Here is a 9,840-nt window from a genome sequence, read left to right as displayed (position 1 = left end):
CACTCGGGAGAACCACAAGCAGTGCCAGGTGGGATTAGCAGAAAGTGATGCTACATGGAGTAAATGGGTGGCACTGATCACCCAGCGGGCTTGAATAGGAAACCCCAGTGGCCCAGGTGTCTTGGAAGTGACCATGGGCTGGCCAGAAGGCAAAGACTTTGGAATATCCCCAGAGGAGGGGGTGCCACGTGCTGAAGAGGCCCCACTGTATAACAAACTGTTGGAAGGTGAAAAGCAATAGGCCCTGTTCATTGTAAGCGCCATGTGCTTACAGTGGTGGATGCAACGACCGGCTGGCTGGAAACATATCCCATCCCCCCCGCCCCTGCCCAGACACCATCCTGGGTCTGGGAAAACAAGTCCTGAGGCGACATGGCACCCCAGAGAGAACTGAGTCAGGCAACGGACTCATTTCCGAAACACCCTCATAGACACCTGGGCCAAAGAGCGCGGCACTGAGTGGGTGTATCACACCCCCTGTCCCGCACCAGCCTCTGGGGAAATGGAGCGGTACGATGGACTGTTAAAAACTACCCTGAGAGCAAGGGGGGGTGGGACATTCAGGCCCTGGGGTGCACATTTGGCAAAAGCCACGTGGTTAGTCAACAGGAGGGGATCTGCCAGGCGAGCTGGCCCTGCCCAGTCAGAAATCCTACATACTGTGGAAGGGGATGGAGCCCCTGTAGCCACGCAAAAAGTACGCTGGGCAACACAGTCTGGGTCCTCCCTGCCTCCGGCAAAGGCAAAGCCATTCGTGGGATTGCTTTTGCTCGAGGACCTGGGTGCACTTGGTGGGTGATGCGGGAGGACGGAGAAGTCCGATGTGTGCCTCAAGGGGGTTTGATTTTGGGCGAAAACAGGCAATGAACTGAATGGGGCAATGCGAACTGCTATATAATATCGTGTGTCACCTCTGTGTTGTACCCACGATAGCAGAGTACGAGCCTCCCAAGCCATGGAGGATAAACTGCGACACAAGCAGAGTGCAGCAGCGACGGAGCGATGGCTGACTCGGCGGGCAGCAGCCCAGGTGTGGGACCTGGGCACGGCGTGAGCGGTGTGGAATAGGGGGAGGGGGCTGTGCTGGGTTTGGCTGAGAAGGGGTTAATTCTCCTCACCGCGGGGGGCGGCTGCCTTTCCGGCTTCCTGCGCTCTGCCACATGGCGGGGGTGGGGCGGGGCTGGGAGGGGCGGGGCCGCGGTGGGGGCGGCTGACCCCGACTGGCCAGTGGCAGGGTCACTCCATACCACGTGACACCACGGCCAGGATATTAAGGGGGGCCGGGGGTGGGGGGGGCAGTGGCGGCTCGGGAGCGGCGCGGCGGCGGGTCGGCGGTGGGTGAGCGGCTGCGGCGCGGGCGGTTTGTTCCGGCGGTTCGTTCCCCCTCTCCCGCCCCCCCCCCCTTCCCACCCCTTTCCCCCCACCCCACGGAGCTTTGCGCCTCTCGTTGTTCTCCTTTCCATTGCATTTCTGTTGTTGTTTCTTTTAATTTCATTTATGAAACTGTTCTTATCCCAACCCACGAGTGTTACCCTTCTGATTCCCTCCCCCATCTACCGGTGGGGAGGGGGCGAGCGACTGTGTGGGGCTGAGCTGCCGGCCAAACCACCACAGGCCCTAGAAGTGAAGTTTTGGAATTTAAAACGGAGGCTTTTAGCTTTAAAAGTGGGGTTTGTACCCTGAAAGTGAGGGTTTCGTACCTAAAGATGAGGCTTTTAGCCTTATACGAGGGGTTTGGATTCTAAAAGGCACGGTTTTGAAAGAAAAAATGCTGGTTAGAGCATGAAAGGACCGGAGTCGATGCTAAAACTGAGGGTTTGGGAGCTAAAGAGGAGGCACTGAGCGTTACAGGTGGGGTTTGGATGCTGGAAGTGCGGCTTTGGGTGTTAAAACTGAGGCTTTGACTTTTAAAAGAGGAATTTGAACCCTTAAAGGGAGGGTTTGGCTGTTACAAATGAGGCTTTGAGCGTTAAAAGAGGGGTTTGGACCCTAAAAGTGAGGTTTGCAGTCCTAGCTATAAGGCTTTGATGTTAAAAGAGGAGTTTGGGTGCTTTAAAGTGAGTCTTTGGGCCCTGGAAATGAGGCTTTGAGCGTTAAAAGAAAGGTTTGGACAACGAAAGGGAGGGTTTGGAATTTTAAAACGAGGGTTAGTCCATGGAAAGGATGGGTTTGGGACTTCTGAATGAGGCTTTGTGCCTGAAAAGTGGGGTTTGGACGCTTGAAGTGAAGGTTTGGACCTAAAAACTGAGGCTTTGAGAGTTAAAAGAAGGATTTGAACCCTGAAAGTGAGGGTTTGGCTGTTAAAAATGAGCCTTTGAGCTTTAAAAGAGGGGTTTGGACAATAAAATGGAGGCTTTTGAACTTAAAAATGAGGGGGTGTCCCTAAAAAGGAGGGGTTTGGGTCCTAAAAGTGAGGGTTTGGGACCAAAAAATGATGCTTTGAGCCCTAAACAATGATTTAGACCCTAAATGTGAGGCTTTGCAAGATATAAATGAGGTTTTGACAGTAAAAAAGACAGGTCTGGACCCTAACGGTGAGGGTTTGGGAGCTCTAAATGCGGCCTTGAGCCTTAAAAGTGGGCTTTGGACCTTGAGAGTGAAGGTTTGGAACTGAAAACTGAGGCTTTGAGAGTTAAAGAGGGATTTGAACCCTGAAAGTGAGGATTTGAGTGTTAAGAATGAGGCTTTGAGCCTTAAAACAGGGGTTTGGACTCTGAAACTCACGGTTTGGAATGAAAAAGTGACAGTTTGAGCACTAGAAGACCAGATTCGATGCTAGAAGTGAGGGTTTGGGACTTAAAAGTGAGGGTTTGTCCCTTAAAAGTAGGGGTTTGGACCCTAAAACTGAAGATTTGGAATTAAAAACTGAGGTTTTATTCCTTAACAGAGGGGTTTGGACCCTGAAAGTGAGGGTCTGGGACCAAAAGATGAGGCTTTTAGCCTTAAACGAGGGGTTTGGACTCTAAAACGTGAGGCTTTGGAAAGAAAAAATGATGGTTTGAGCATAAAAGGACTGGGGCCGCTGCTAAAAGTGAGGGTTGGGACCTAAAGAGGAGGCACTGAGCATTAAAAGAGGGGTTTGGACGTTGGAAGTGTGGCTTTGGGTGTTAAAAATGAGGCTTTGAGTGTTAAAAGGGCGCTGCTGCAGGGACAGGGCTTGTGTCCACCGGAACAGAGGCTGCTGTCAACCCAGCGGCAGCCGCCGAACCCAAAATAACCCTTACACCTGGTAGCATTGCCCCAGTCCAGGAACAAACCCTAAATCCAGAGGCACCCCACACCTGGCTGCACCCACCAGACCTAGCAGCATGCACCTGACACAGCAACACCCCCAAATCCTCAAGTTTCCCCCAAAATTGGCAGCAACCAGCAGACCCAGGCACTCCCCCCAAAAACTGTCAGCGACCTGTCAGCACAATCAATATTTATACAGCTAAATAACAGAAGGATTAGACAATACTTTGTCTTCACTGCCCCCCAATCCATTTTCTTTCTCTTATTTCATTTTTTTTTTCCATTTTAATTTCACCTTGTTTTGCTTGTGGTTTTTATATAAGACCTGCTTTTGTACAAGCGTGAAATGTCTCTGTGGTCCCTCTGCTCATGAATCCATTTGCTAAAATAATGTTTTTGAAATCCTCTTTTTTGAAAACCTCTTTTTTAGGTATCTTACTGACCAGTTCATTCATGGCTAATATTGAAAGCTTTTGAAAAGCAGGAACGGGTTCGGTTCTATACAGGCCAGCGCTGCTCAGAAATGGACCCCAGTCCCTGCTGGCCTCAGCGACCCAGTGGCACACACTCCTGTTACCGGCTCATCTGGTGGCTGGCTGTACAGAAATGTGACCTTTTTTGCCGTGGCTGGGGGTGGTGATGGTGGTGTTGCTGGTGTTCTGTCTCAGCTCTATAATCCATAAAGGAACAGAGACTTTAAGGTGTATCATGTTACTGGTTTGACAGGACTTGCATGCTAGAGAAGAGTTGCTCAAGTGACTTGCTACTGTTACAGCCTCTTGCTAGAAGGAGCAAGAGGGAACAGGGAAGGGTGTAGAGGACCGGAGCAGCCCCGTAGCTGGTGTGTGCCGCCAGCATCGCCCTCGTACAGCCGTCTCGCCAGCAAAACGCAGGAGGAGCAGAGCAGCTTATGGCCACTGCACGAAGCAGCTGCAGCGCAGGAAGGGGAATTTAACTGCGAGGCTGTGAGGCACAGCACGCGTGGTAGCCGAAGCCTCGCGGGAATCACGCGGAGATGTCAAGCTCTCTAAAGGACCCTGAGATATGAACAGCAAGAACTTAGCAATTGTTGACCTGGTATTTCTTGCAGATGGAAGCAGCTGACGGCTTCCTCTTTATTTGCTCCTAGTCCAGTCCTTGGGCAGATAGGCCAGACCTTGCAGCAGGGCATGCCTGCTGGAGAAAAACTGCTAAAGCCGCCTCTTTGTTGCTGCTCCTGTAACCAGAGCGATAGAATTAACCAACCACAGATGTTGCTATACTCCTCGTACAGCCTTATCCAACTGGACATTAAGTCTGGGGACATGGAGTATACCAATCAGTGTATTCTCTGATCTGCATTTTAGTCCCTCGGTAATCATTAATGTGAACGAAACAATAGACAATGTGCTGCTGTCAGAAAAGGATGACAAAATGTGGTTTCGTGTAGTGGGCTGAGAAAACTGGCCAGGACTGCCAAGATTAAGAGCCGAGTAGGTAAAAGGTAATTCCGACAGGGGCAGATCGCGACCACCGACTCACGGACCACCACCGACCCAAGTAACACCACCTACTCAAAAGAGAACAACAGAAGAGGATAACTGAGCCTGCGCAGTAATTTACATACGGAACGAGCAAGTTTGTACCGATCGGTAGAAAGGACAATAATGAATATCTATGAATATGTAACTTTTTGATCTATAAATTGTACGGGAAAGGTGCGTAAGGTAGGCACGTTAGGAGGAGCGATCCCGCGTGCATCCGGCGCTGTGAATAAAGAATGCCTGCTCTTTAATACTAAATTGGTGTTAAAGAGCTGTTTCTGATTTTACCGCGTTTTTCGGTAACACTCCTACCAGTCTGTCACGATCCACTGTCGGGCTGAACAATTTGGCAGAGGTTAAACCCCCTTGCTTTCCAACCGACCTCAGGTAATTCTGGGAGGTTGGGGGCGGCTGGGCTTAACTTCTGACTGACTCCAACGTGTTGCCGTGGCCAGGTTCCTTCTACATTCTCGGGAACAGAACTAAGACTCAAAACGGCATCAAAGTGCCAAGTCCCTTCATTTGGCCAGCGACGGAGACGCGAGAGAAAAGCAGAGAAAGAGAGAAAAAAGGGAGAAAGGGGGGAGAGAGAAAACGAGAGCGACACGAGAGTGTTACAATAGCTACCGCCGCGGGTCTGGGGCGGTCCGTCCTTCCGTGCGGTCCGTCCCTCCGCGCGGTCCCTCCCTCCGCGCGGTCCGTCCCTCCGTGCGGTCCCTCCCTCCGTGCGGTCCGTCCTTCCGTGCGGTCCGTCCCTCCGCACTGTCCGTCCGTCCGCGTGGTCCCTCCCTCCGTGCGGTCCGTCCCTCCGCGCGGTCCGTCCCTCCGCGCGGTCCCTCCCTCCGTGCGGACCCTCCCTCCGTGCGGTCCCTCCCTCCGCGCGGTCCGTCCCTCCGCGCGGTCCCTCCCTCCGCGCGGTCCGTCCCTCCGTGCGGTCCCTCCCTCCGCGCGGTCCCTCCCTCCGCGCGGTCCGTCCCTCCGCGCGGTCCCTCCCTCCCCGCGGTCCGTCCCTCCGTGCGGTCCCTCCCTCCGCGCCGACTGTGAGATTTAATTCTGCGCTTTTGAACAACTGAGGAGACGATAAGCAGTGAGTCACGTGCCTCTCTGATAATGTTTTCCTAGCGTAAGCTTACCTGGGGCTTGGGGCATGATATAATTCAATAGGCTGGAAAAGGAGAAAGAGGACAGTTACCCTTTTTCCTTGTGGTAAAGCTGCACTTGAGCCTGAGCTCTCAAGAAACACTGCTGAGTTTATTTCAGTAAAACTGAAATCGAGGGGTTCTAAGGCAGTGTTGCAAAGCCCTTCAGAATTCAAGGGACACCTGGAATTATAAACGTGAATCGTTCTTTTCTCCAGGTCATAGACGTTAAATAAGTCCATCAATCGCTCTCTGAGAGCTTGCTTGCATCTTTTTCTATATTTCAATATTGCTGGAAATTTTTTCAGTTTTCAAGTCCTTTAATGACGGTTCACGGTTTTTAGTATTTCGTATAAAACCAAGATGTTGCTGCTGACCCCACCTATTGAATAGCTGCGTGTTTTAATTGCCCAAGCCTCTGGCTGAGTATTCATGCCATTGAACGTTACTCACTGAAGGTGTGTGCGTGAGGCGTGAATCCAACCTTCGTACCCAGGTGGCGAATAGGAGTTTCCCCAGGGACGGATCCAGAGCAGGGAATTAAGCTCTCACTCTGCACTGCGCTTTGGAGGAGGAGCGGGTTTGTGCCCCTTCTCCGAGTGGATGGTGAGCTGAGGGGTATTTCGCCCTTAGGGAACCTGAAGTTAAGCCAAAGAATGTCGAGTGAGTTCAAAACCCTGCCCAAGCCTTTGGAACATCCCGGCTCTATTCACTGAGGCAAAGGAGTATTTTAGTTGAGCAACACTTATGCTGGGTAAAATGAGAGGATGAGAGGCTTTTGCTGCTTCAAATACTCATGGAAATGTCATTTTAAACGTGGTTCTTCAGACGAGATAAGTCTGCACCTCTTTTCTTAGCAGGACAAAAGTTCTGAGCCTGTTCCCAGAGATAGAAAGAGCAGAGGAATTCCGTGGAGTTCCATGGTGGAGGGGAAAGATCCCAACCCAAAGGGTGCCGTGCTGACAAGCAGTGGGAAATACGCCATGCCAGCTCTTCCTGCGTAAGTATGGAATGAATTGGACTGACCGAGCAGTGAACAAGAGAAACCACGCGCAGAAGTGTGAGTGGCAATGCAACCAAACTGGCCAGCGCCTGCAGTGACGGGGGAGGAAGCACTGTCATTGCGTCTTAATCTTAAAATCTGTGATACTGTCTCATGTTGCAGTGGGGTGGTCCCCGTGTTCATGCCCCTGGAAGCTGGTTAAACCTGTGCTGTGCTAAGAACGTGTATTTCTGCAGAGCATTTTGGTGGTGTTTGTAGCGGAGTCGTTCTCTTGGAGAGGTCGTTTTGGTTCTGTTTGATGTGGCAAAGGCTCCTTGCAAAACGTAAGAAATTGCCGCTGGGCTGAGATGTCCCCCCCCTCTGACTTCTATGAACTCCCGTGTGTGGAAGAGACGGAACTTTTCCTGTTGCTGTAAATTAAGAAAACACTCCTGTGTGCTGAGAGGAGCGGCTGTTTTAAACTGCGCTTGGTAGCACTTCTGTTTTGCTGCCATGGATCTCCTTCTGGAGAAGCTGTAACACAGGCTCCTTCCCTTTCTAAAATGTAATCACTCAGAGACAAACTTGGTCGGAGACTAACTTGGTGCTGCGCCTGCAAGTTACATTTGCCGTCTGGCAAAGGAGAGGTGGGATTCATTTCACCTGATTTCTAGCTGTCCAAAAGTTATTTTTCTGGTCTGAGCTAATTTCTTGCTTGGTCAAAGGAAAGGGAGAGTTCTGCAGCAGGAAAATTGTTCCCCCCTCCCTCTTCTGGTCTTGTGGCTCTAGAAGAGTAGTTTAATCTGAAGGCCTATGTTTTAGAAGGCGAATGTGGAGTGAGAAGAATTCCACCTGTTCTCTTCCTTTGATAAAATCCAAAGCTTGGAAAAGTTTTCTTTGAGCCATCTTTAAACTTTTCTCTCCCACCAGGCCCTCTCCCCCTCCAGGGAAGCTCCTGTGTGAGGAAAGAAGGAAAAGCCTCCCTTTTTGCCAGAGGAGCCATCGCCCTCTTCTTCCTCCTCATCCTGCTCTGGTGATCCTAGTCCAGATGAGTTGTTGTGTCTCATTTGTGAAGATACAATGTCCGATGCCGCTGTTAGTGCCTGCTGTGGAAACAGTTCCTGTGACGGATGTAAGTGCAGCTCCCATGGTTGTTACTTCAAAACATCACACCTGATCTTCTGAAAGCAGAAAGAGGAGATCAGGGAATTACTTTGTCACCAGCTCTATTTAAGACTGAAGCAGAGCCTGAACAGGAAAGGACTCTTCTCACTTAAAGGGAAAAAAGGCAGGAAGCTTTTTTCCCTTTTTACTTATGTAGTTAAATCCTCTTGACAGGTGGAAGGAGGAGTTTGAGAAGAGAGCCTAACTGCGCAGGTGATCACAGTATTAGATATCGAACGCGTTTGGTTTGTCCCCAGCCCTTTCCCTCACACAAAATTATAGAGCCATCTCTGGTGCCTTCCTGTGGTCTGCAGCCAACGGGGAGCTGGGCATTTAATCCACACTCCTCTCCACGGGAGAGGTGGTTAAAAACTTCAGAGCTGTGCCGGTTGTAGCTGGGATAGAGTTAATGTCCTTCAGCGTCGCTGGCAGAGTGCTGAGGGCACACTGATGTTTCAGCTGCTGTTAAGTAGCGGCTCCGTGTCGCTAAGTAGCGCCTCTGCTAGTCAGGGGCCTCTCCAGCTTCCCGAGCTCTGCCCGACAGGTATGAGTGGCCGCGCCAGGGACCCCTCTGCCCGCCCAGCTCCATCAGGGGTGATGCCCAGGTGCGAGGGCAGAAGGAGGCCCCGAGCCGGGCGTCAGTCGGCCAGAGTGAGTCGGCCAGCGTCAGTCGGCCAGCATCGCCTGCCCGCACTCAGCTGGCTGGCGTCAGTCAGCGTCAGCGTCTGTTGTCGGGAGTCAGTCAGGACTTAATCCTGTCGGCAGCGCTGACCCCCCGTCTGGGGTGTGGGGCTGAGCGCGGTGGTTCAAGTGCCGCCTTAGGCCCGTCAGTCAGGGTGGCTGTGTCAGCCTTGGCTGGCAGCTGTCACCTGCCTTTGGGCACACGGTGCCGTGTCCTGCTCTGCTGAGGGCGGCTCCTCATTCCCTGCCTGCTTCAGCTCGTTTTCCTGCTTCCACGTGCCTGGGGTTTGCTGGTTTAAGGCAGTGAAACGAACTTAATCAGGCTTCCCTTAACTTTGTGTCTTCTGCCTAGTGAGCCGTCGGACAGAGCTTTGGAGGAAGAATGGTGACAAGCCCCTGCTGGTGGGGTGGTGTTTTACTGGTGTGGAGGAGAGGATACTTCAGTTGGTGGGAGCGAGTCCCCAGACCCCTGGGCCTGTCGCGTGGGCTGCCAACGTTTCCGCAGCTCCCCTCGTCGGGCGGCTGTTTGCAAGGGGTGTGTTTGAGCACTGGGGGTTCAGCAGCCGCCGGGCCCTGGCCCTGGGCAGCCTGCTCTGGGGGACCCTGCCTGCGCAGGGGCTGGACCAGCTGCCCCCAGGGATTCCGGAAGGCCTTTCTCTCCCTTGTGACTCCGTGACTCTGGAACTGGTGCTGCGAGGGGCCAGCGCTGTGGGAGCGCTGGGAACGTTGTCTTCCCTGGGCTCTGCCTCTGTCGGGACGGCTGCGTGTGCGCTCTGCCCTGAGACACTCGGCGCCTGCGCCCGCCTGTCCAGGTACGCCAAGCAGTGTGCAACAGAGCACACTTTCAGGAGTGACCTGAGGAGCTTTTGCTAGCTTGGCCGCGTTGGAGAGGGACTGCAGCTCCTGCATGCAGGAATAGTCGTGTTGGAGAATAACCCTAGGAGGCAGCTGGGTAAAGGGGCTCTAGTGTCAAACGCTGATGTGCCTCGGGTTTGGGTTTTTTCATGTAAAGGGAAATGAAATCTGTGGTCTGCATCAGATACGGGATCGGGGCTGTTGGGGGCTGTATTTCTGGGGAAAATGTCACTGAGCCAGTCATTAATAGTAATTCAAAAAG

The sequence above is a fragment of the Phalacrocorax carbo genome, chromosome 26, assembly GCF_963921805.1.
Source record: "Phalacrocorax carbo chromosome 26, bPhaCar2.1, whole genome shotgun sequence".
NCBI lineage: Eukaryota > Metazoa > Chordata > Aves > Suliformes > Phalacrocoracidae > Phalacrocorax > Phalacrocorax carbo.
Note: the sequence above shows the minus strand (reverse complement) of the source record.